Source organism: Puma concolor, chromosome B4, assembly GCF_028749965.1.
Source record: "Puma concolor isolate L17-30 chromosome B4, mPumCon1.1.hap2, whole genome shotgun sequence".
In the NCBI taxonomy this organism is placed as follows: domain Eukaryota; kingdom Metazoa; phylum Chordata; class Mammalia; order Carnivora; family Felidae; genus Puma; species Puma concolor.
Genome location: NC_141673.1, coordinates 73,796,550 through 73,821,431, shown reverse-complemented (window position 1 = coordinate 73,821,431; position 24,882 = coordinate 73,796,550). Strand labels below are relative to the sequence as shown.

General features: G+C 39.0%; 1 protein-coding gene across 2 annotated transcripts in view; it reads left to right on the top strand.

Annotated features, from left to right (window-relative positions):
• The window catches only part of PDZRN4 (PDZ domain containing ring finger 4), a 367,140-nt gene that overhangs the window by 228,270 nt on the left and 113,988 nt on the right, over positions 1–24,882 (top strand). The gene's annotated exons all lie outside the window — the stretch shown is intronic.

Genomic DNA, 24,882 nt, shown 5'->3' with positions numbered 1-24,882 from the left:
AAAGTTTATTCTTTCCTTCTCCCGGTTTGTCCCAGATGTGACACACCACTACTTTTGTTTTTAGACAGTCTTGCTGATGAAAGACAACGTTTGGGATGTTGGTGGTCTGTGGGCGCAGCAGTAGCCCAGTGCCCACTGCCTGCTCGTTCCCTCAGATTTCCCCCTGACGTGATTCATTTCACAGTGGGCTAATTACAAAGTGGATTTGCTACACATGAAATGGCCTGCTCAGTTGCAATGTTAATGCACATTTTCATGGTAATGTGATCAGAGGCTCATTAGCCAGTTTCCAAAATGATCCTCTGCATTAATTAAATATAAAAATGACTCCTTTATCACCATAGAGAGGAAAAAGAAGATTAACATTGTTAATTACACTAGGGGCAATACCTTTTGCTTAATTTTTTTTTTTTTTTTTTTTTGCTACAAACTTGCAAGGATGGGCTAAAATAATGTTCATTTCCTAGATAAGCTCTCATCCACTTTGCCTCATGAAAACAGTCTCTAGGTGGAACACTTTCCTTTAGTTTGGTTTGTTGGAGTTTGAGTTCTAGTGTTGATTTTCTTTGGGTGGTGGGAGAGCAGGGGAGTGGATTAATCAATCTATTTTTTTCTCTGAATTACTAAATTGATATAAAAGTATAATATGGAGGAAGTGGTAGGTGTCATCCTCCCTGATTATAGCTAGGTTAAGCTGTTTGCATTCTGCTAAGAAATCAAGCAGGATTGCTGCATCCAGGAAGGGACTACTGTGTTTGTTGAGGAGCAAGAGTCTTTGTTGTGGATTTTTAAAATGCTTGTCTGTGAGTTTTGTCTTTAAGTGCTTCCTCAATCTTGAGAAAAATGGATAAGCCATACTCTTTAATGCCTCCACCTATACTTCTCTATATGTTTATTTTATTTTCTCTACTCTTGAGTTGTAGTACTTATGATCTTTAATAAAGGAGGTGAAAAATGAAGTATTAGCTTCCATTTAACTGGCTTTTATTAGATAAGTTAAAACCCCAGCTTAAAGGTCTTGCATGCATTTTCCAAGGGGAGCCCTCCTACAGTTTGTCCCCAGATTTGCGTTCTATTTTATTGAGTTAATGGAATAGATAAGATATCAAAGGAAACCAGTGATAGGCTCATATAATACACTGGAGCCCGTGTGGTGCTGCAAACTAGCTTCTATTTTTATTTGGAGGAGAGGCAGCTCAGAGCACACATCAAAGTGAGCGTGTTCTTAACCAGGTGTTCAGGGGGGCACATAGCTGCCCGCATAAGAGAGGGTACTATTTACAAGAGTGACTTGAGATTGGAAGCCAGAGTATTTCTTACTGGTATATTAAAATGAATGAACTCACACAAACATTAACACCTGATTCTCCAAATCACATGTATTTATAGACTTTGTAATTCTCAGATCACTTACCTTTTTGTTTCTTTTGTTACTATCTCTTAAAAGCTAAGACAAATTAAGGTTACCAGGAGATGTGGAAATTTAAGATTAGTGGTAAATACTACACACATGGCCATGAGCAAAATATTTATGTCTCTGTAATGGAATCATTATGATATTAGACTTTTCACATTTTCTTTCTGTATTTAGTGATCTGATAATATGGGCCAGTTTTCAGGTGTAGAACTGCAGGAAACAAAAGCAAATGTGCCCACTGAAGAGTCTAGGGAAACAGAATGATGTGCTTAGGTGTGAAATGAGGTCAAGTTTAGATTTTGTTGATATTTTTTGTTCTTATAGAGAAGCTAAGACTTTCAATTGGCAGAAGAGAGGGAGTGTCATTTCAAGAAAATTATTTTCAACTGGGGCTGGGCCAATCAGGCTCTAGTATGAACACAGATGAGAAGAATCTAGGATTTGGGTAGATCCAGTAATCACACGCAGCAATTTCCATGCATCTTTATACATCTATTAACTTTTATATGTGCCTGGGACATCGTTGTTATCTGCAGTGACTTATTTTTTTTTCAAAATAGGTTATTTATTAACCTCTTAAGAATTAATAAATGAGTAATTTGAACAGTGCCCTTCTAGGGACATGAACCAAATTGCCTCTTCCATATTAATCTGATCAAATAGCCCTCCTGGACCAAGAGAGCTTCAACAGCTTGTCAGTCATTTCTGAGCTAATGACAGATTTATCTCTGAGTGAGATTGTAGGATAATACCTAAATCTATTGACTTCTTAGTTTGATTTTTCATACATAAATCCAGTGTAACTTTTTGAGTGATTAAATAATAGAAATTATCAATGGGGTGTTAATTGGCATTGAATAACATGTTCAAAATGTGAGCAAATATTTAAAAGCTCATACAGTTAACATGGAACTGTTTATAGGGTTTCGTTAAGATCTTTTAACGTGATATGCAAGATTCTTCTCTTACTCACTTGCTAAATTAGAGAAAATAAATTGCCTTTAGTCTCCGGAAAACCACAAGTAGATACTGTTGCATGACACAGAGTTGATTTATTCATTTGACTGTTTTGGCGCAGCTCAAAGGTCTCCCCCACAGCCTGCATCCATGAATTAGCAACATGCGCTGAAACATAAGCTGCATTGAAAGTAACAATATTGACAGCCAGTGATAGTGACCCTTTACTACTAAGTACCGAGCTAAGCACTTTTTTCCTAAGCAGTGTCTTACTTAATCTTCACAAAACCCAATAAGGAGTTTTAGGATTGCTTCTCATAATTTTAAAATATGTTATGGGGCGCCTGGGTGGCGCAGTCGGTTAAGCGTCCGGCTTCAGCCAGGTCACGATCTCGCAGTCCGTGAGTTCGAGCCCCGCGTCGGGCTCTGGGCTGATGGCTCAGAGCCTGGAGCCTGTTTCCGATTCTGTGTCTCCCTCTCTCTCTGCCCCTCGCCCATTCATGCTCTGTCTCTCTCTGTCCCAAAAATAAATAAACGTTGAAAAAAAAAAATATGTTAAAGTGTCCTTTACCCTATATTGAGTTTCTGAAATCTCATTTACTCTCTCTAATTACTGTCCTGTATCCCTCAGAAATGTATTTTGTCACATGTTATGTAAACACAACTCATAATGTCTTCACCTCTTTGTCCAGACTTCATCCCATCACCACATTCCTTACCACCAGGGAAGGACTCACTGCCATTGCTATCAATAAAACACAAAAACACTGAATTAAAATGGCACTTCTGTTTTCTTCATGCACACGGTGACTCTGTGGTCATTTTACTTCTGCACATTCCCCAGCGTCAATTCAAGCCTTCCCATAATCACGCTTTCTTTTATTAACTCTCTCTAATATTGTGGTAAGAACTTTCCAACTTAGAATTTGTCAGGAATGCTAGTCGACCCTGATGGCTATTACTGGAATATTTCTAGGAAGCACCAATGACTCCCAGTTCCTATAAAATAAGGTAAAACTTCTCTTATTCCAATATATTCGAGGACCTCTCGAGCCCATCCCAGGTTCTTTCCCATCTTTCTCTCCTTCCCATAATTCAATTTATAAACCCTCCAGACCAGTCTTTTTGCTTTTTTCATTAAATCATCTTTCCAGCTCAGATCCTTACAACTTAGTGCTTTCTCTTCAGCTTCAATGGAACTCGCCCTATCTCCACTATTTCCTTCCATCACTAGCTGTACAGACCCTGATTCTTTGGCTCAAATATTTTGAGTCAAGAGTTTTTTGCAATTCGTTGTTTTTTTTTTTTAATTTTTTTAATGTTTATTTTTTACAGAGAGAGAGACAACATGAGCGGGAAAGGGACAGAGAGAGAGGGAGACACAGAATCTGAAGCAGGCTCCAGGCTCTGAGCTGTCAGCACAGAGCCCGACACAGGGCTCAAACTCACGGACCGTGAGATCATGACCTGGGCCGAAGTCAGACGCTCAACCGACTGAGCTACCCAGGAGCCCTGCAATTCATTGATTTTTTTAAGATGTGTATCCTACCACATTGGAAGTCTTGTAACATTTTACTTTTTTAGGGTTCCTTTTTCATGTTCATCCATCTAATATTATAGTCAGTAATTTGTGACTGGATTGTGAGTTCCTTGAAGGCAGCTCAGGTGCTCGTCTGTCCTTTGACCTCCACCTGCCAGCAGATGCTCACTGAGGGCTGCCTCCATATCTTGCATATCCACAGCCTCTTTAGAGTAAACCACCCCACCCATAGCTCCTGGTGAAGGACCACATCACTCTGCTGTCCTCTCTATCCCATGCTTCACAGCTAATTAAACCAGGGCCAATCACCTGGTGCGTGAAGTGGAAAGTTCCATGAGGTCGTTTCGGTCTCAAGAATATGTACAAGACAATGTACTGGTCTCAAAAACAAGCATTAGTAATGGGATGAGGATGCAAAGCGTTGCAGAGAGAGGAGGCTGGAAGCAAGTTGGGGAGCTTGGGGGTCTGTGTGGCTCAGATCTACAAGAGAATTGGAAACAAGTGAAAATAAAGCACGTGGGTCATGGCAAAGTGAACCATAAAGAATAAATAGGTCCTCAGAGTGGCCTCATTTTTCTAGTTCTAGTACAATCCTATAATAAATCCACATTTAATATATTTGAGTGAAGTGTTTGTTCCTTACAATCAGAAGAACAAATGAGGACATATCACCATAATGTCTTGCTTTTGTCACTGACCCAGCATGTGTCTTCAACTCTAGACATGCGGTTCAGTTCCATAAACTTCCAGTAAACTCTGATTGCCTGATATGTGCCAAGTTCTGATCTTTGTCATGGAATGCAAAGAAATATGTGACAGTCCTTGCTTTTGAGAAATGTACACTCTGTAGCAAAGACACAAGAGCAGAGAACTTTTGTATGATGTGATAAGTGAGGCCCTGAGTGAGCAGAGATATCACCAGACTGCTGTAGGAGTGCAAAGGTGCTCAACATGCTGGGGCTTGAGGAGTTGGGGAGGAAAAAGGAAGGAACCCAACACCCCAAAAGATGGAAGGGCAAAGAAGGTGATGATATGTGCGAATGGACTTGGAGTAGGAGACCTGCATTGTGTGTTACTCATGTCTAAAGCCGAAGGCAGGCTCCCCGGACAAGACCAAACGGTAGAGAGTATCCCGTATCCTGATTTTCTGTGTGTGTGTTTGTCTTTGTTTTTAAAGGAGAGATCCCTCTGATGATAGGTAAGCGTGTGGACCTGGTTGTGGTGTGTGTCTGGGGGCAGCTGAGCTGGAGTTCAGGATGGTGTTCTCCAGCAAGACTCCAAGGGATGCCAAGGTGGGGGGCTGTTGCAGAGGGGGGTTAGTGGTAGAAAGAATGTAAAAGGGAGAGAGGAATTGAGGCCAATGAGGAGGTAAGTTCAGTAAGTTTCTGCCTTGTGAGACTGGGTAGATGTAGCAAAATTTACCAAGAGAAGAGAGTCATGGGGAAGAGAGAGAAGGGAAGGCTGTTACATTCGTTTATGGGCTATCTGACAATGTCAGGCAGGCAGTGAATGTGCAGAATGAAAATTTGCCACATGTGTATGTGTTGGATAAGATCACCCAGAAAGATGTAAACAAACGAGGAGAAAAACAAAAAAGTGAGGACGGTTGTGAGCCCAGGACATCATATTAAGACACAGGAAAGAAGAGAAGGAGAACAAGTGAAATTGTCACAGAGGGAGAAGGAGGCAGATCAGAAAGCTGTGGGAGAAGCCAAGAGGGGAGAGTTTTAAAAAGGAGTGGCCTCCGTGCTCACACACACTAGAGTGTGTGAGAACCTCAGCTTCTTTGAATTTGAAAATTCATCGTGAGCTACCCAGGTGCCTCTTCAGGAAGGACTTGTCACCCCAGCTACTGAGAGTGCTGTCAGTGAAGCACACCAGCCGTCAGCCCCTCCAGGGACTGTCTTTGCTGCAGAGGTTCCTCACCCAAGGTTATTACCCTCCCAGGCGGCCCCCATCCCCTGACAGGCTGGTGCAAGTGTATAGCACCTGACCATTTCAGCCTAGGCTGGGTTGGTCCCAGAGACAATTCCTGCTCTGGAGCTCCCTGGAGCTGTGGCTGAGTCTGCATCCTGGTTCAGTTCTTCTGAACCCTTCTTCAGTTCAGCCCAGTCCTGCTGCCTGCTTTAGCAAACTCCTTAGCAAACATCTGGCACACTAACTCTATCTCAGAATTGGCTTACTGGAGAACCTAACCTGGACAGACGCCAGTGATGATGATTACAGAGCATTGCAGGACAGAAATGTGGACAAAACCCAGTAAGCAGTGGGTTCAAACAAAGGTTGTACTGTACCCTCAAGAAGTTGCTCTGAGATTAGGCAGATGATCGAAAATGGAGTTACTGCTAACATTAGAGCACAGATTTTCTTAGCCTTTTTAGAAATGTATAAAATTACTTAAAATTGTGAATGTTAAAAATGAAAGTCATCTTTACTTTTCCTTTTAAAAGTACGGTCAATTGATTTCACATATTGAGCCATGTTATTCAGATAGTGGTGATAATATAGTGATTAAGAAATAAAACACGTACAGTGAGCTAGAATCTCCCTTTTCCAAGACTTTTGAAGAAAACCTTAGATTGTTTTTGATATGCAAAAGGCCCAATATAAAAGTAAATATTTTTAATGATTACAATTAATTTAGGTAGTTTTGATAAGGAAGTGCCTTTCCCTACTTGAAATATCAGAATATTACATGTTGTATTGAAATATCAACACCTAATTTCTTTATATTCTCACTACTTATTGAACTGATCTAGACCTAGGGAAAGGTCAACCATCTCTAATTGCATCTTTCTATTTACATGAAATGCTGTAGGAAAACATTTTCACTGATTCTGTATTACATGCAAGGGCACATGTTGCTGAAAACTTAGCTAATAGATATGCTGAAATGTTTAACTCTTCAACGCAATTTGCTGGTTAAGTAGGATAATCTGATGAGCAAATCCTTTAATTTCAATTTTTGTTGGAAATATTTCTAAAATATGTGATCTTATTTACATAATTACTTAACATATGCACGTTTGTTACTCATTTCCAATCATGGTAGACAGTAACAAATGAACCACATATCTTTAGCAAACAGTGGTTCCTGAACTTTACTAGAAGAACTGTTCCTGAAGATTGATAGTGAAAAATCCTTCTACAACAACCAATCACTGTCCAGTACATTCATTTTGTATAAGTGGATTTTTATATATTGAATTTTCACAGGTCATTTTTAGTAGGTATTCAATTAATCTGATTAAGTTATTAAGAAAAGCCCAAAAATTAAATCACTAGGTACTTGAGAAGAGGCTCTGAATTATGGTTCTGTGCAGGATCCCTGTCTTGGAAACATTGATGATTCTTGGAGAAAAGGTGAGCAGGACGCCCAGAACAGGCTCTGCCTCAAATACCTAGTCTTTCATAGACACTGTTTCCTCCATCATTCATTCTAGGGCTTGCGCTATAAGAATTTTAGGTGTTACTCTTAATAAATGTCTTCCAGTGGTTCATGAGGATTTAGGTACCACTGGGTGGTAATTTTGTCTTCAGATTTAGAATCCTAGATAATTCAAGTGCAGCTGTGATTTTCATATTTAAATGCAACATTTTCAGAGTCATCGATATAACCTGCCCCGTCTCCGTCTCCCTTCCAGCTGTATTCATATCTTCTTTCTTACTTCGATCAATCTCAATGTGGAATAACAGCTTTAAAAGGGTTATTATGAAAAGTTCATTGTTTCCTTCAACAAAAAGCTTGAAAGGTAGCAGCCCCATATTCTCCTGTGTTTCAGCATATAACATCTAATTGCTAATTTGTGCCATTCTGTAACAAGCTGTAAATCTTGCTTTATGGTTGTTTGGGTCCTAGTGAAGCGTTCCCCCCCAACACACTCTTCTGCTTTATGTAGCTTTTTAGAAATACCGTAGAATTTTTTTTTTTAAGAAACTTTCTCTCATCTCAGTGGAAATTAGATTTTTCTGAACTAACCTCTCACTTCCAAGCCTCTTAAGCATCTGTTTCAGGTAACTTTATTAAACAAAACAACTCTTTCAAGGGTAGTATGTGAACAAAGAGAATTTCTAAAATACTTAGTGTGGTTTTAAAAATAATAAGTCTACAGATGAAAGACCACTGTTGTAATCAGTGATAGTAATTTTTCCTATAATTGAATCATGGTAGGATTCAGATACTAATATTTTTTTTTAAAGTAAAGGAAAGTTTGGAAAAGAATATCTCTCATTGAATAACCACAAATAATTACTCTGTACCTACTTTGTGCTCAAAGCACAAATATTAGAAAACAAATGTGGAAATGCATGACCTTAACACAGTGGACATTGCAGAGGAAGGACGGTTCTGTAAGGTACTTACCCCTAGGTAAGGATAACCTAGGGGTCTTCACGAAACAGCTTAACAAAGGTTCTTATTTCAAATGACCTAGGCTAGCAAAGTTCGTTTTTCAATTCAGCATAATTATCATATATCCATTCAGTCAAAGTTAGTGTGTTAAGGATGTACTGTAAAATCAAAGTCATAGAATATGACTAATAGGACATATTGGTGGGGGCCATGGGGGGGGGGAGGGGAAGCGTAGCCTGACTAACCAGGATATGGGATGAGGATAATTGAGTGTCTTGATCTCCAAGCAAAAATGAGTGACCTTGGTGCCATCATCACTGCAGGGCATTACACACCCTAAGGATACAAGCCAATAGAGTCTCTGAATCAACTTAAATAATAGAATATGTGTAAATACTGTTTGCTTGGCACTTTATTTAAAAGAATGCAGCCACGATTTTACTTGGAGTATGGAATTCACCTACCCCCCCCCAAAAAAAAACCAAAAAAAAAAAAAAAAAAAAAAAAAAAAAAAACGAAAAGCAGAAACAGACCCACAAATACAGAGAACAAACTGCTGGTTGCCAGAGAGGAGGGGTGGGGGATGGGCAGAGTGCGTGAAAGGGAGAGGGAGATACAGGCTTCCAGTTGTGGAATGAATAAGGCGCCATGATAAAAGGTATGGTATAGGGAGTATAGTCAAAAGTATTGTAATAGTGTTGCATGGTCGCTACACTTGCAGTGAGCATAGCATGAAGAGGAGACTTGTGAAATCACTATGCTGTCTACTTGAAATGAATGTAACACTGCATGTGTCAACTATACCTGAATAAAAACAAGTTCATATATAACATCACAGTTGTTTGCAGATATCTAGAAATATTGTTGACACTCAATGTGACTTAGAAATTTGAGTAATTCTTAAGACTTGCTATTTAAGCTGTTAATTTAAAAGCTCACATGTAATTTTTAAATATTTTAAAAAACATCTCATTGTAATCAGAGAAAGCACAGCCATGTTGAGTTGATGCACAGTGGACAGATGTTGCCACTCATTCCCTAAGTATGTTTCCTTAGTGACTCATATTTATGTTTGAAGTTGGTTTTGCCTTTGCAATTGAATCTTGGTGTTAAGACAACATGAAAAATAGCGAAAATGTTTTACTCTGTTGGCACATGGGGTGTTACTGTTCGATGGGTGTACGCTAAATACCAAGCACAATGTGGTAAATAGGAGAGGCGCTGTGCATAGACACAAGAACGTAGGCTTTGGAATCAAGGAATAACAGCACTTACTTCCTCTCTGAGTTAGTAGTTATATAACCTCCTTGAACCTTTGTTTAATTGATTAGTGTCAACCTCGAAGTGTGCTGTTGAGGATTAAATGAGATCATATATTCAAAGGGCATAACCTGTTACATGGAGGCCATAAATGGTAACTTTTGAGATTATGATCTCATTTCAGTCCAACAATAACCTTGTGAAATATATAACATCGTCCCCATTTTACAAATGAGAAAACTGAAGCACAAAGTAATGAAGTGACAAATTCATACTGTCAGCAAGTGGAATACATGGAATTCAAATCAGGATCTGCCTAATGCCAAAGTCCATGTTCATTTTATTATAAATATCAAATATCTCTCCCTTTGAGCTTTCTATATTTATCCACTAAACTGATCCACAACTACCAAGCACCTCACACAGAGTAGTCTTACAATAAATATCTGATAAAAGAAGAAGGAAGAAGTGGAAGAGAGGGAAGAAAGGAAGAAGAAAGAAAGGGAAATAATAGATACTATTTATATTTCACTTTGTAAGGTCTCCAGAGATGGTCTTTTTATTATAAGGAGGAGAAACAAGCCCTCTTTACTTCTTCTTTCCCCACTTAAATCAAATTATCTCACCTATGAGAGCCCATCAGTATGGGAAAGTGGCTTTTCACTCCACTTATGAGCGCTTGAAAGTCTTGCCCCATTTTTCCATAAATCTGTGCCTGTCGTGAAACATCTTTGTCAATCCGCTTTCTCTTCATACTGGCCTAACAGTCCAAATTTTAGCCAAATGAAAGTATAATTTCTAATATGAAAACAATGTGGTTTTTTCCCATCTCTTTGCCTTTCCACACAATGTCCTTTTTGCCTAGAGCACTTTTCACATCCCCATACACATGTAAAAACCTTAATCCCTTGTGGCTCCAGTCGAGGTTTGCTCTCTGGGATGTCCTCTATGAACCCAAGATAAGGTAAGTCAGTCTTCATAATGCTCTTATTCAATGGTGCTTCACAATTTGAAATACGGTCAAATGCTTCTGGGTGTACATTTAGTTTTTCTGCATCTCCAGATTCTACCATATCCTGCAGTGCCTGGTTCAGAGCAGGTATTTAATGCAAATTGAGTCAAGGAAGAAGAAAATAAGCTGGGGGTGAGGGGACTTGGGAGGGGGGCATAGCTACAACTGCATTCACAAAACAAATCTCAATTTATTGTTGCCATCATTATTCATTGAGTTCTCTTTGAAAACAAGATAATTCAAGAGACTACATGTTCCTTATTTTGATTTTGAAGATGTCATCTATTTTAAGGTATTGTTAATTGCAAGGCTCATCATCAAATTTATGAACAGCTGGGGGCAAGGCAGGGTTGACAAGTTACCACCTTTAATATGCATATGCAAGCTGCATCCCAGATTCAGAAATAAGATATTGGAGAAAACTTTGTACCTGGTTATTGCTTTTCTGAAAGCAAGCACTCTTGGCCCTTCCTACACCCCTACTGTGCTCCCATTCTGTGATTCCTCCTCCCAACTGAAGATTTTATCACCCAAGTAGACCCAGTATATGAGGTTCTTGACGTCTCCAGTCATGATGGATAATGACAGAATTTTCATTTCTCAACTGTCAAGCCAGCCTATAAACCTAACTGTTGTTGCTTCCTAGAATTTCCCCATCATTCTTTAGCTCACTAAGTTGTAGCCCTCCTCAAAGCTGTCTGGGAAGTCGGTTCCCATCTTCCCAGAATCCCTGAACTTGATTGAGTAGGCACCCCCTCTTTTGTCTTCCCAAGGTACCCAGTGCTTACCTCTGTCAGAACATGTACTGAATAATATTATTTTTTAGTTTACTTGCTTATGACTTTCACTGGTCTCTGAATCTCTCTGGTATGCAAAAACCCCATCTTCAATCTAACCCAGAGCCTATATAGGTGTTTCTTGAATAAAAGTTGAATCGCTAAATGCTAAGTGAATTCTGTGTCCAGGGTAATATTCGGAAGGCTACATAAAAGCTGAGTAAGGTGGACTCTCTGCCCTCAGGATGTTTACTGTCCAACAGGCTTTAGTAATACACTTATTTGCAAATAGCTATACTGTGAGGAGCAGTGTTAGTGGAGAGAGTGGCATGAAATATCACGAGATGTCATAGTGATAATGATTTTCTGCAACAGAGGAAAATTAAAGTATTTAAAATAGAGTGTTTTATATACATTATAGAAAGCAAAACAGTGTTATGTGTGCGATCAAATGAATTGGTTATTGAGTAACTGTCATGTTTTCTTAATTTTCTGCCTTCTATGTTGTAAAACTGAATTAGGTATTTTATGTGAAAATGGCTGAACACATACTTATTTTTATTCTACATGATTTATATCCATCATCGAAATAGTAAAGTATGGCAAAATTGTTAAATTATGCATTTTACATATGTTCCTTCTTAGTATAAAAAGAATTCAAGGTGATGATTATAAGATATACTGGAAAATGCCTGAATTTCCCCTGATGATGATGTCTTTGGGTTTCATAACTACTGTAACACTAAAATGAAAATTTCTCGAAGTGCAGATAATCCCAATTAAGGTCATATAAAGCAAGGAGTAGTCTAAGAAAAACATAAAAATAAAAACATAAAAAGCATTTTTACAACTTTCATTTCTAAATAAAACCTAGTCCATTCAATAATATACTAAAAATGTTTTTCAAATTATTCATAAAACATATTTATACTCATTATTTGTTATTACTTACAAAAAGTATGATGTTCTTTGAGCCATGAGGAATATAATGAGAGTAAAGATACCCCCCACCACCATATACCCAGTATCAGTGAAGCTTTCCAAGGAACTATCTAACTCAGTGACCCACAGAAAATTTGAGATAGAAAACTCAGAGAGGGTAGAAGTTAAATTTTTGAATATCAAAAAGCTCTTTTTAAACAAAGAGTGATTTCCTATTCCCATAAAAATTACTTCTGAACCATGAAAGAAATGCCCAGGCATATTCTGTGTCAGACTAGAAACTTATCCAGGTTCTAGGGTAATCTGAAGAGGGAGGCAGAAAGTGAGGATATTTTTACCATCTTGCTTATGAAGGCCATTTAAGACTTATCTATAAGCTGGTGTCTCTCTACCTGAGGGTCAATTATTCAACCTTCAAGAATTTGTAAAAATTAAGTAAAAAATTTGAAAGCTTTTCAGAATTGCACCCTATTGTATTTTTTTTTTTTGGATTTTATTTTTTTTTCAATGTATGAAATTTATTGTCAAATTGGTTTCCATACAACACCCAGTGCTCATCCCAAAAGGTGCCCTCTTCAATACCCATCACCCACCCTCCCCTCCCTCCCACCCCCCATCAACCCTCAGTTTGTTCTCAGTTTTTAAGAGTCTCTTATGCTTTGGCTCTCTCCCACTCTAACCTCTTTTTTTTTTTCCTTCCCCTCCTCCATGGGTTTCTGTTAAGTTTCTCAGGATCCACTTAAGAGTGAAAACATATGGTATCTGTCTTTCTCTGTATGGCTTATTTCACTTAGCATCATACTCTCCAGTTCCATCCACGTTGCTACAAAGGGCCATATTTCGTTCTTTCTCATTGCCACGTAGTACTCCATTGTGTATATAAACCACAATTTCTTTATCCATTCATCAGTTGATGGACATTTAGGCTCTTTCCATAATTTGGCTATTGTTGAGAGTGCTGCTATAAACATTGGGGTACAAGTGCCCCTAAGCATCAGCACTCCTGTATCCCTTGGGTAAATTCCTAGCAGTGCTATTGCTGGGTCATAGGGTAGGTCTATTTTTAATTTTCTGAGGAACCTCCACACTGTTTTCCAGAGTGGCTGCACCAATTTGCATTCCCACCAACAGTGCACCCTATTGTATTTAGTGCAGTTAGTAGAATTGAGAGAAAGGGAGACAGTGACAGTGTTCCATTCAATATAGTCCTCTTTTGCAGGATGTGAAATTTAGACTAAAATGTCTTAGAAAGATCTCCTGAATTGGTGTAGACTAGATGGCTTAAATTAGTCTTTTCCATTTCCACCTTTTGAAATATAATGTCACCGGTAAGTACCAGTAACCTCGGCAAATGTATAAAAATTCCAGATTCATTTGTATAATGTTCAGATACACAGTAGATGATTCACAGATATATTTAAGTGGAGTCTGTGGCTATCAATTCAGTTTCAGGTTTGTGGGATCCATTTGGATATGAACCATTCTAAAAAGTTGTTAAAACTGCATTAAATATTAATATAAAGAAGTGGCCTCACACATATTTTATATTGTCACTCCAGGCTCTTGAAAGCAAAGTAACGAGGTTCTAGACTTCAGGAAGATGAAATTGTGGTTTCATAACTGATTAAAAACAATAATGATAAAAGCATTTAAAGCAAAGGCTATAGATAAATAGCCTCACCAGCAATTTCCACATAAGATCACATTCATGAAATGATCTTCTTGATGGATTATCATTTTCTGACTGAGTCATTGACACCTTGTCTGTGACTGATGGACATGGCCTGTTGGTGTCATTGAATGCATCCGACAACAATATTATCAATGTGCTAATGATGGCTCCCTAGGGCTCTCCTCTTCTTCCTCCCACCATAAATACCTGGTTCTCACCTTGCACAACAACCAGAAAATCATTTGAAAACTGGCCTCTCACTTTGAAGTTTGCTTTGATGGCTTTGAAGTATTCACAGCTTTCCAGCCAGTATTATCTGTGTTTCATAGATCACAGAAAATCCTGAGAGAGGAAAAAAAAAACACATTAATTTGAGATGTCGAATCTTCTGTTGATATTTTTCAAATAGGTTTAGTTTCCTTTTTTAATATCCTGTTATAAATTATTGCTTTTAGGAGGTGCATAAGAAACAAACAACCAACAGGACCTTAGGGAGCTATCTACTTACATTTTATTAATAATATCATAGTATTCATAAGTGGGGACCAATGGGTGGTCATATGATGCCAAAGGTTGCCTTGAATTCCACCAAAAGGAAACTGGCAAGACAAACAAATTGTACCTCAGCCCCTGAATCTGTTAATACAGTTTGACTAGTTGCTGGGTTACATGAGGATATAGAGGCCCACTGGAATCAAACTACATTTAAATTATTAAGTGTAATATGTTCTAAATTTTAAGTTATACAAAAAAAACCATCTTTTTATGCCAGTCCTAACAAAGTAATAGTATGTGACTTACCGTTTGTGGACCTGAATATCCGTAGTCCTCTCATTCAGCCCAGTGTTTAAATTATCTTAATTCTCTGCAAAGAAAAACAGCTCTTTGGTCATATATATTGTCTTAGGTTATGTGGCCTGGGAAAGAGGTTCTGAGAGAGAGATTTGCATGTGAGATTCTGGGAGTTAGTTGTCTTGGGATCAACACCTGTGTGGAAGTGAAGGCAGAGGAAAAGTAGGCTGTGATAGTCTCAACGGAGATCAGAGCTGATCACAGGGAGAGCCGGGAAGCTGGGATGGCCCTTCGGAGTTGTGCTAGAGTGAGGCAAAACAGTCATGCCTTCTTTGTACTCCTGCGGTGGTCTCTGTCTTTGGACGTGGGGGGCAAGTGTAGTTTTTGCACAAGATGAACTGCCTTTGGCTGAGGGCAGTTCCCAGAGCAGGACAAAACTGTGACCATGGCTGCAGACCCGGTGTCACCAAGGGGCTGGGAGAGTGAGTGCCCCGGTCTTGAAGGGGCGTTACAGCAAGCCTCCACTGCATACACCAATTCATCTTGTGATATGTGGACATAATTTCTAGGCTACAATAAAACTCTGTCTTCAAAGGAATTTTAATCACTTTTAAGACAAGGTCAGGTTCCTTAAGCTTAGATTGTTCTCTTTATGCACTTTGTTGCTAGATTAAATCATTTTCTGGAATTAAGAGTGTCATTGAAACATATTTTGAGGATGTGACTTTGAAAGTCTGACCTATAGAAATGTGATAAATTGTGTCTGGAGATTGATTTTGCTGAGTGCTAATATCAAATCATGTAGCAACATAGTTTCACTTACTAAATATTGCCCAGGCCATATTGTTGAACTCTGTGCTGCCACGGTCACCTCATCAGGATGTTTTCTGTCCTGTGACTAGTGGCTTCAAATGTACTCATCCATCTTCTTGTCCCATTACATTTCGTGTGACTGATGTTCTGTACCCATTAAAATTGATGGAAAAGAACAAAGAGAAGAAAAATGTGCCCTTCAATTGATTACTTCTCTGAAAGAACAAATGAGAATTCTCTAGTACCAACAAGAGATTTAGAGTAGTGGGTTTCCCCCATTTATTAAGTGCTTTAATTAGCTAGGTTTACTAAACAGAGTCTCCTATTTATAAGAGCCCATTATTCAGCATGCTTTAAAATGCGACCTCCTTCAGAAATGTTTGATCTTTATAAGATGAACTTAATAGCCAAAATATCGTTTATAGTCAGGAGTTATTTTGGTGAATTCTCAGTACTAGAATCAATTAGGTCAGATGCCTTCCATGTCAGATTTTTTTTTCCTTCTAATAAGCTATCATAATGGCTCATTTTGTGTTCTGTGATAGCCAATAATTAAGTTGATCATTTTTGTAAACTGAAGCCAAAACCATAGTGATTTTGGAAGGCCCAATCTTTTTAGGTTTTTCTTGGATCTATTGAATGTTATCTTGGTGTTCAACAAATTGCAGAACAGCAAAATATTTCTGCAGTGCTCACAAAACATTTGTTTAATTACAATATTTAATGTGCAGAGATGGGGAAACCTGCCCATTAGCAGTTACCAAGCTTTGGCCTCTATACCTCATTCCCCATCATGTTCCTATGTTTGAGTTGGAGGAAATGGTGTAGACTTACTTCTTAAGAGGCAGCAGACTTTCACATTCTCTAAATAAAATTACAAGTGAAATAAATTTGTTGACCAAATAATATGAAACAAATTATGCTAGAAGTCCCTTGAGAGACTCTTACTGCCCACAGATCTAGGGAGTAATTTGGGAGCGATGGTCCTATTAGAGATAGTAAAGTGGAAAAACATTCTTCCATATTGACCTTGGTCACAAGACTGGCAGGAGCAATTCCGGGATTTTGACCATAGGATATATCTGTGAACAGCTGTCACATTGGATGCGGCCTCGCTGATCTACATCTTTAACAATGTTAATTATCATGTGCTATGCAGATAGTTGGACCAACTGTGGAGCAAATGGAGCTGATCAGGACTGCAGTCACATCCTTCCATTTATGTAAACAATGGTCTTGACAAACAATATCCAATAGAAATTTCTATGTTGATGGAAGTGTTCTATATCTGTGTTGTTGAGAACAGTAGCCACTAGTCACGTGGGTATTAAGTGGTTAAAATGTGGCTAGTGCAACTGAGGAAATGAATTTCTGATTTTACTAATTTTACCTAATTTAAGTTTCAGTAGTCCCTTATAGCTAGTAGTTACTGTGTTAGATAGTCCAGGTCTAGAAATTCCTAAAGAATCATACCCATTTTTATTCTATGCTAGCATTTGTTATATCCTTCTGTGGATTTCTCTTGAAGGAGGTATTTTGTTAAAATATGAAATACTTCTTTAAGAACTGAAATAAAATATAAGTTCAGAAAACAAGCTTTAAAAACTATCAATTGCATGGAATCATTTACAAAGAGGAGTCTTAGAAACTAGAACATGCAAGGAACCCCTTTACATAAAAGTATTCTGTAAATACTCTTGACAGTAAATTTCACAGGAAAAAAAAAAAAACAGTTCTGCCATTTTGTAACTTACAGATCTTGAAAGCCTGAAATCTGGGTCACTATACTGTAGCAGTGGGAATAAAGAATGAATTCATTTTCATCCAAATACAAAAGAATTGCATTTCTAGACCTCAAAAAATTGTAATCAATTGGGGCATTCCGAGAGAAACAGTTCCTTTTCAAATGTAACAGCAAAAATAAATAAAATAATAAAATGATGTTAATAACAGTATAATTAGGGAAGCAGTTTTTACTGAACTGCCTTTCACATTCTTCCCCAATCTTAGGATTCTGCCCATAAATAACAAATATTAATCTGAGAAATACTTATGAAGTGCTATTTCTTCAAAGCCCTTATTACTCCATTTAGGTTCTAATAATATTTCATTATTTTTCTATTTTTGTTTGTTTATTTTTATTTTTACTTTTTTGAGATAGAGACAGAGCATGAGCAGGGGAGGGGCAGAGAGAGAGGGAGACACAGAATCTGAAGCAGGCTCCAGGCTCTGAGCTGCCAGCACAGAGCCCGACACAGGAGTCAGACTCAGGAACTACAAGATCATGACCTGAGCCAAAGTGGGACATTTAAACGACTGAGTCACCTGGATGCCCCTCTAATAATATTTTCTATTGTGTGATTATTAATTTGTGCATATTCAGTATTTATCCCAATATATATGCAACTCAGACTCACCATTCAATAGTAAACCCATCTCCTTTGGATATAAATTGTGCTCTTTTTCACTGGTAAACGGATCATAAGCCATTCATTGCCTTCAAATCCTAACTTGTGAGTCATCATCTTTTCATCTGTGCCCTTCATCCTGTTCTCCCAGCCATTACCTCCAAACTGTCAAATTCTGGATTTTTCCTCTGCAGTATTTCTTTTACTTCCATCCCTTCTTTCCTTTGCTACCAATCTTCTGGATTCATTGAACCCATGTTTTCTTTCCACTCCTAGCCTACCCCTTGCTTCTGGTCACTCTACTTGAAGCCATCTTCCACCCTGCTGCCAGTACGTTGTCCTTCTGGCTCCTTTGCTACAAAGTCTCTAGTGACAGATTTCCCACTGTCTGCAGGACAAGGTCCACCACCTATCTTAGAAAATACTGAATCCTGGGGTGCCTGGGTGGCTCAGTCGGTTGAGCGTCCGACTTCAGCTCAGGTCACGATCTCGCGGTCCGTGAGTTCGAGCCCCGCGTCAGGCTCTGGGCTGATGGCTCAGAGCCTGGAGCCTGTTTCTGATTCTGTGTCTCCCTCTCTCTCTGCCCCTCCCCCGTTCATGCTCTGTCTCTCTCTGTCTCAAAAATAAATAAGTGTTAAAAAAAAAAAAAAAGAAAGAAAATACTGAATCCTTAAAGCTCTGCACATTCGCCTCAGTTGGAACAAGACTCTTTCTTCCCTATGTTAGTTGACTGTATTCTTTTCAGGATTTTAGAGACTGCAAAACATTTTCAAAACCCCAACCCCCATGGTTTTTACTTTCCCAGAAATTCTGTGATATAAATAGGACAGGCAAAATCGGGTCCCCATTTTGTAAAAAAGGAAACCAGCTGAGGTTAGAGAGGTGAGAGAGAATAACCTGAGATTACAAAGCCAGTAAGTGGCCAGTAAGCCAATTTCTGGATTCATTCCATATCAACAAAACAAATGTTTCAGTAAATATAATAATACCCCCAGTGCCTAGAAGAGTGCCTGGCATAAGTGTAAAAAAACAAATGTTGATTGAGTGAATGAATGAGAGAGTGAATGAATGAAGATACCTGGCTGAAGGCCTTTGAATATGATGACTCATGTTTGGACTGGATTAACTAGACAGTGAGCAGTCACTGGATCAGGTGAGCAGGAAGGGTACAGACAAATTTGAGAGGACAATTAGGAAGGTGTACAGAAGTGAGGAGGTACGTGCTTCAGATAGTAGGACAGTAGGACAGTGGGACCCAAGGGAAAAGAAGAAAATGAGAGAAATTTTGGAGGTAAGAATTATTACTGGAAGGTATTTTGCTGAGTGAAATAAGCCAGTCAGAGAGGGACAGATATGATATGTTTCCACTCATATGTGGGTTTTGAGAAACTTAACAGAAGACCATGGGGGAAGGAAAGGGAAGGGAGAAAAAATAGTTACAAACAGAGAGAGAGAGGCAAACCACAAGAGACTTTGAAGTACAGAGAACAAACTGAGGGTGGATGGAGGAGTGGGTGAAAGGGGAAAATGGGTGATGGACATTGAGGAGGGCACTTGTTGGGATGAGCACTGGGTGTTGTATGTAAGCCAACTTGATAATAAATTATGTTAAAAACAAAAAGAATTATTACTTCTTGACACTAATTGACACTTCTTGAGGACCAAAGTTGAAGGCAGGGTTGAACCTCCAGTCATGGTGTGTGGCCGAGGCTGGTGCCCATTCCAGAAAGTGATAAACCTGTAGGAGGAGTTGTCTCCCTTGAATACAGATGAGCCTTTATCTGTGCTGAGCCCTTTGGCATTTGATTATACGATATATGGTCTCATTCTCTTTATTGGATCCGTGTCTAATTATTCACATGCAAGAATGTTGTTTTCCTTTATCTTTTAATTCTCTGTTGTTCCCATGGCACCTAGTCCACTGCCAGGCAAAAGGTAGACCCTCCAAGTAGGGTGGAAATTGATTAATTTGAATATAATATAGACAGTATGTAATTGAATTATACTGCATCCTTTATGAAAAATTTAACTTAGGCACAAGTTGTACAACTGCAATTACTCTATTTTTCAGAAAAACAGCTCATCTCAAAAGTACTGGCTGCATTTTTCCCAAATGCATTTTGCTACTGATGCTTTTATTTTTTTTTTATTTTTTTTATTTTTAAAAAAAAATTTTTTTTTTTAACGTTTATTTATTTTTTGGGGACAGAGAGAGACAGAGCATGAACGGGGGAGGGGCAGAGAGAGAGGGAGACACAGAATCAGAAACAGGCTCCAGGCTCTGAGCCATCAGCCCAGAGCCCGACGCGGGGCTCGAACTCACGGACCTCGAGATCGTGACCTGGCTGAAGTCGGACGCTTAACCGACTGCGCCACCCAGGCGCCCCTACTGATGCTTTTAAAAGTAGAATAGAGGGGTGCCTGGGTGTCTCAATCAGTTAAGCATCTGACTCTTGGTATAGGCTCAGGTCATGATCTCACAGTTTTGTGAGATTGAGCTCATGACAGGCTCTGTGCTATGAGCACAGAGCCTGCTTGGGATTCTCTCTCTCTTCCTCTGTCTCTGCCCCTCCCCCACTCAGGCTGTCTCTGTCTCTCTCAAAAATAAATAAATAAACTTTAAAAAAAAAAAGTAGAAGTTTAATAAGCACCACACACTAACTTCTGCAGAGAGGAAAAGTTGCTTAAATTTTGAAGACTTTTTTTTTCCCAAATTTCGAGGGAATACTAAGTTAAATATTGAAACTTTCTCTAGCTTTATAACAAAAAACCTTTCAAGTCATGGGGCAATGGATAATCTCTTTCTCCCCTGTTTTAAGTTACAATAAAATAAAATGGCTGGACTACTGTATATATTTGAATCATGTGATTATAACTACAACCCCTAGGGAACTAAGACTGTATCCATCAATGCTCTTTTTCCTTGTACCAATATCAAAAGCATGGCCTATGGTCAAATGGAGCTCTTCTAAATAATTGGATGCATTAGGGACTTAATGGTAATGAGTAGGAAATTAACCTGGTGGTTGATAGTGACCACCCAATTAAATTCAACCCAGATTTTGAGTGCATTCTAGGTGCAAGACTGTTAATATAGTGGGCTCCAGAGGTAAATAAGACAGGAGGACCTGGACCCTCTGGGGGCTTCACATTCTTAAGATAAGTCATTAAAGTGAGACAAAATGCAACTGATGGCCAGGAAAAGGAGAGAAATTGTAACTCTGGGTTCCACACCAAAACGCAAAAACAAAACCTCATGTAGAACATGCCATTCATGCTGAACATTAAGCAACCAGATGGGGGTGCAGCATTCTGGCCATAAAGACAGTGAAAAGAAGGATCAGAATTTGGGGAATCTAAAGTGTGTGAGTCTGGTATGGGACTTTGAGGAGGGCAAGAGGAGTAAGTCACCAAAAAGTAAGACAGAAGCATATTGTGGGAGATTATGGTGGCAGCCAGAAGAGAGTAAGTTTTCTTTTATATGTAGTTAGAAATGTTCATGGGGCACCTGGGTGTCTCAGTAAGTGAAGCATGTGACTTCAGTTCAGGTCATGATCTCACTGCACATCTCACTGGGAGTTCAAGCCTCGCATCAAGCTCTGTACTAACAGCGAATAACCTGGAGCCTGCTTCAGATTCTGTGTCTCCCTGTCTCTCTCTGCCCCTCCCCTGCTCATGCTCTCACTCTCTCAAATACACATTAAAAATAAACAAAGAAAAAAAACACGTTCACATGAGTTTGGTTTTTTGAGAAAGGGGTGGCAAGATCAGATCTATGGCTGGTTAAAACGAGTGAAAGTTACTATTAGCAAGGTAGTTGTGATATTTGCATTATTTTTAAGGAACAGAACCATTTTTTTCCCAAATATGAAATAGGAGCTTTAACGCATAAGACAGAGTTGCCTGGCTGAGTCTGGGATGTTGAGGAGAGTGGACTGAGCTGGTGTTCAGGTGGCCCCTGAGGCTCCTATGGGGGGCAATGAGTAGGACACCAGAAGGTAACAGAAAAATCAAGAGAACTGAGAATAGGGGAGAGGACTGCCTTGGAACGGGTGGCTATGAGAGGGAGTCAGGCCAGAGCGTCATGATTTGGTAACTGATTCCAATGGAGGAAATTAGGGAGAGAAAGGAGACGGAGAAGTTTCTGATGGAAATGACTGTGGAGAGGGCAATGGCACTAAGATTGGAAATACAGGACACAGAAGAGCAAGTGTTGAGGAATAAGGAAGAATTGGGCACAGTGACTGAGGTTTAAGGGTTTGTAGAACACTGGGTGTCAAAAATTCAGACAAAGATTGGCAGCTTAGCTCACTGATTTGAAGGTGCTGAATATCTGATTGCCCAAAATCATGTCAGCACAGTCCAGTTTTAAGTAAGGTGATTTGTTTGTATTTATTACTTTTTTTTTTTTCTGGTATATATTGGAGCTTTGTTAACCTGCTTTTTTATACCAACATTTCAAAACAACTTGAGAAGGTATAGAGGAGAGGCTTGACACCTGGCATATGATCCAGGCTGATGTAACAAATGTTAAAATGTGTTTTCATGGGCAAGTTAAAAATGTGCAGCTTAGAGAGTAGTTGAAACTCCATATGCCTCTTTTGGCCAACACCATAATGCAGCTTGCAGAAATATAAAAGAACATTCAGAAATTGGAAGCATGCCTTTGTCTAAAATCTGGCCATATTTAAGCCTTCCTACATACCACAACCTTTCAATTAGCCATTACCAGACTTAAGTACACAGGCATTTAGCTGGTGGTGGATTATTCATCCTGTCTATAGCTAAATCAGTTTCCAGAGCCAAAGAGATGCAATGTTTCTAATAGCCTTTATAAGCAGACTTATATACCCCTAGATTCTGTTATTTCAGAAGCTCTTATGAACAATAAGGCTGTAAATTGTGAATGCTTATTAGGCACTATAAATCATTTTGCATTGCAATAAACATCAATTAAGTGTACTTCACATGCCATAATGCAGGGACCAGATTGATTCTGTAGATAGAACAGCTCAGCGTTACCTACATTCAGGGGTGTAGAAAACGAATAGCCATTAAATTAACATTAGCTTCAGAAAAATGAAAACTTCTGGGACAATTGCAGTTTCACTGTTTTGACTGAAGGGGGAAAAATGACCTTTGTTCCAAGAGATGTGACTTGAACAATGCTATTTTGCATGAAATTGAGAAATTGCATACATTCCCAACCTGACGGATAATATGTGTGAGATCTTAGTTCTGCTTCATTAGGCTCTTGTGAATGACTGGTGGATTTTCTCTATTTATACATTTTTCTGTCAGGATATCATAAACATAACCTGCCTAGCGCATGTTTTTACTGTCGCCTTTTAATTTATATATTGGTTGTAGCTTTGACAAAGAGTTTATTCTTCAATTGAATAAGTATGCTTCTTTCTAAATATTTAGGTAGGTATTAGGACTAGATAAAAGTAGACACTCACTACTTTTTATAATGTTACATGTTAAATATATAGTCTTTAAAAGTTCTGAGGCACCTGGGTGGCTCAGTCAGTTTAGCGTCCAACTTTGGCTCAGGTCATGATCTCACAGTTCATGGGTTTGAGCCCCATGTCGGGCTCCGTACTGACAGCTCAGAACCTGGAGCCCGCTTCAGATTCTGTGTCTCCCTCTTCTCTCTATCCCTCCCCTGCTCGCACTCAGTGTCTCTCTCTCTCTCTCAAAAATAAATAAAAACATTAAAAACTTAAAAATAAATGAATAAATAAAAAGTTGTAAGTTTTCAGTGAGTGAAAATAAACATATTTAATTGGTTTCAAACTTTCTAATGCATAAATTTTAATATGCTGGAAATAAAGCTTAACAGAGAGGCATTTCCTAAATAAAACTTTCTTCTTGTTCAGTTTGACCAAAACCATCTGGAGAAGGTGAATTATTCACAAATGAATTCACCTGGATTTTATTTAGAGAAAAATAATTGAAACAAGTTGTCTGCACTAGTCTTCTTAAAGTGTACTTGAATACATTTTTTAAATATCCAAATGTGTCTTAGAAATTGTGTAGTATTTTGAAGTAACTTGTTACTAATACTTGTATAAATGTGTGTTGGGGTGGGGGTGGGGAAGAGGAAGGGAGAGAGGGATTCTGTAACTCTACTGTTGCTCCCTTGTATTCTGCTGTGCTTTCTTGAGTAGGCAAAACAAGTGTAGGGGCGTCTGGGTGGCTCAGTCAGTTAAATGTTCAACTTCGGCTCAGGTCATGATCCCATGGTTCGTGGGTCCGAGCCCCACATCAGGCTCTGTGCTGACATCTCAGAGCCTGAAGCTGCTTCAGATTCTCCGTCTCTCTCTGTCCCTCCCCTGCTCGTGCTCTGTCTGTTTCTCTCTCTCTCTCTCAAAAATAAATACATGTTAAAATTAAAAAAAAAAAAAAAAAAAGGAAAGACAAGAGTAGAGTTATGCCTTGCTGTAAAATGCACATATAACCTAGATGCATGGGTTCATGGAGATGTGCCTGTCTGTTATTAGTAGACACCTCCATGTTGCTGGCCTGAGGAACAACAAAGTGGATCTGGTGGGTTCATTGGAGCTTCAGATTGTTCAGCTCAATTCCTTCCTCTACGGGGGACTCTACTCCTTCTGTGACTGTCCTTCTCAGGCACAACTGTGTAACATCTCCTGTGTAACATTGGACAGCGTTCTGCAGTTCGCTGAGCCTTGGCCTTTGGAGAGACCCAAAGGCTGCAGGAAGTCAGTTTATGTCATTTGAGGCTGCAGGAAGACAGTTTATGTCAGCCAGGCAAATGACAAGTACAAAAGCAGTCATTGAACTATCTGGGCACAACTTCCCTAAAGAGATAAGAGAGGAGGCTCTTGATAACCTCACCTCTACACGCTGTTTCTGAGTAATAGCTTATCCTGCCAAACAGTTCATATAGATATATATTAACCAGATTTTACCCAT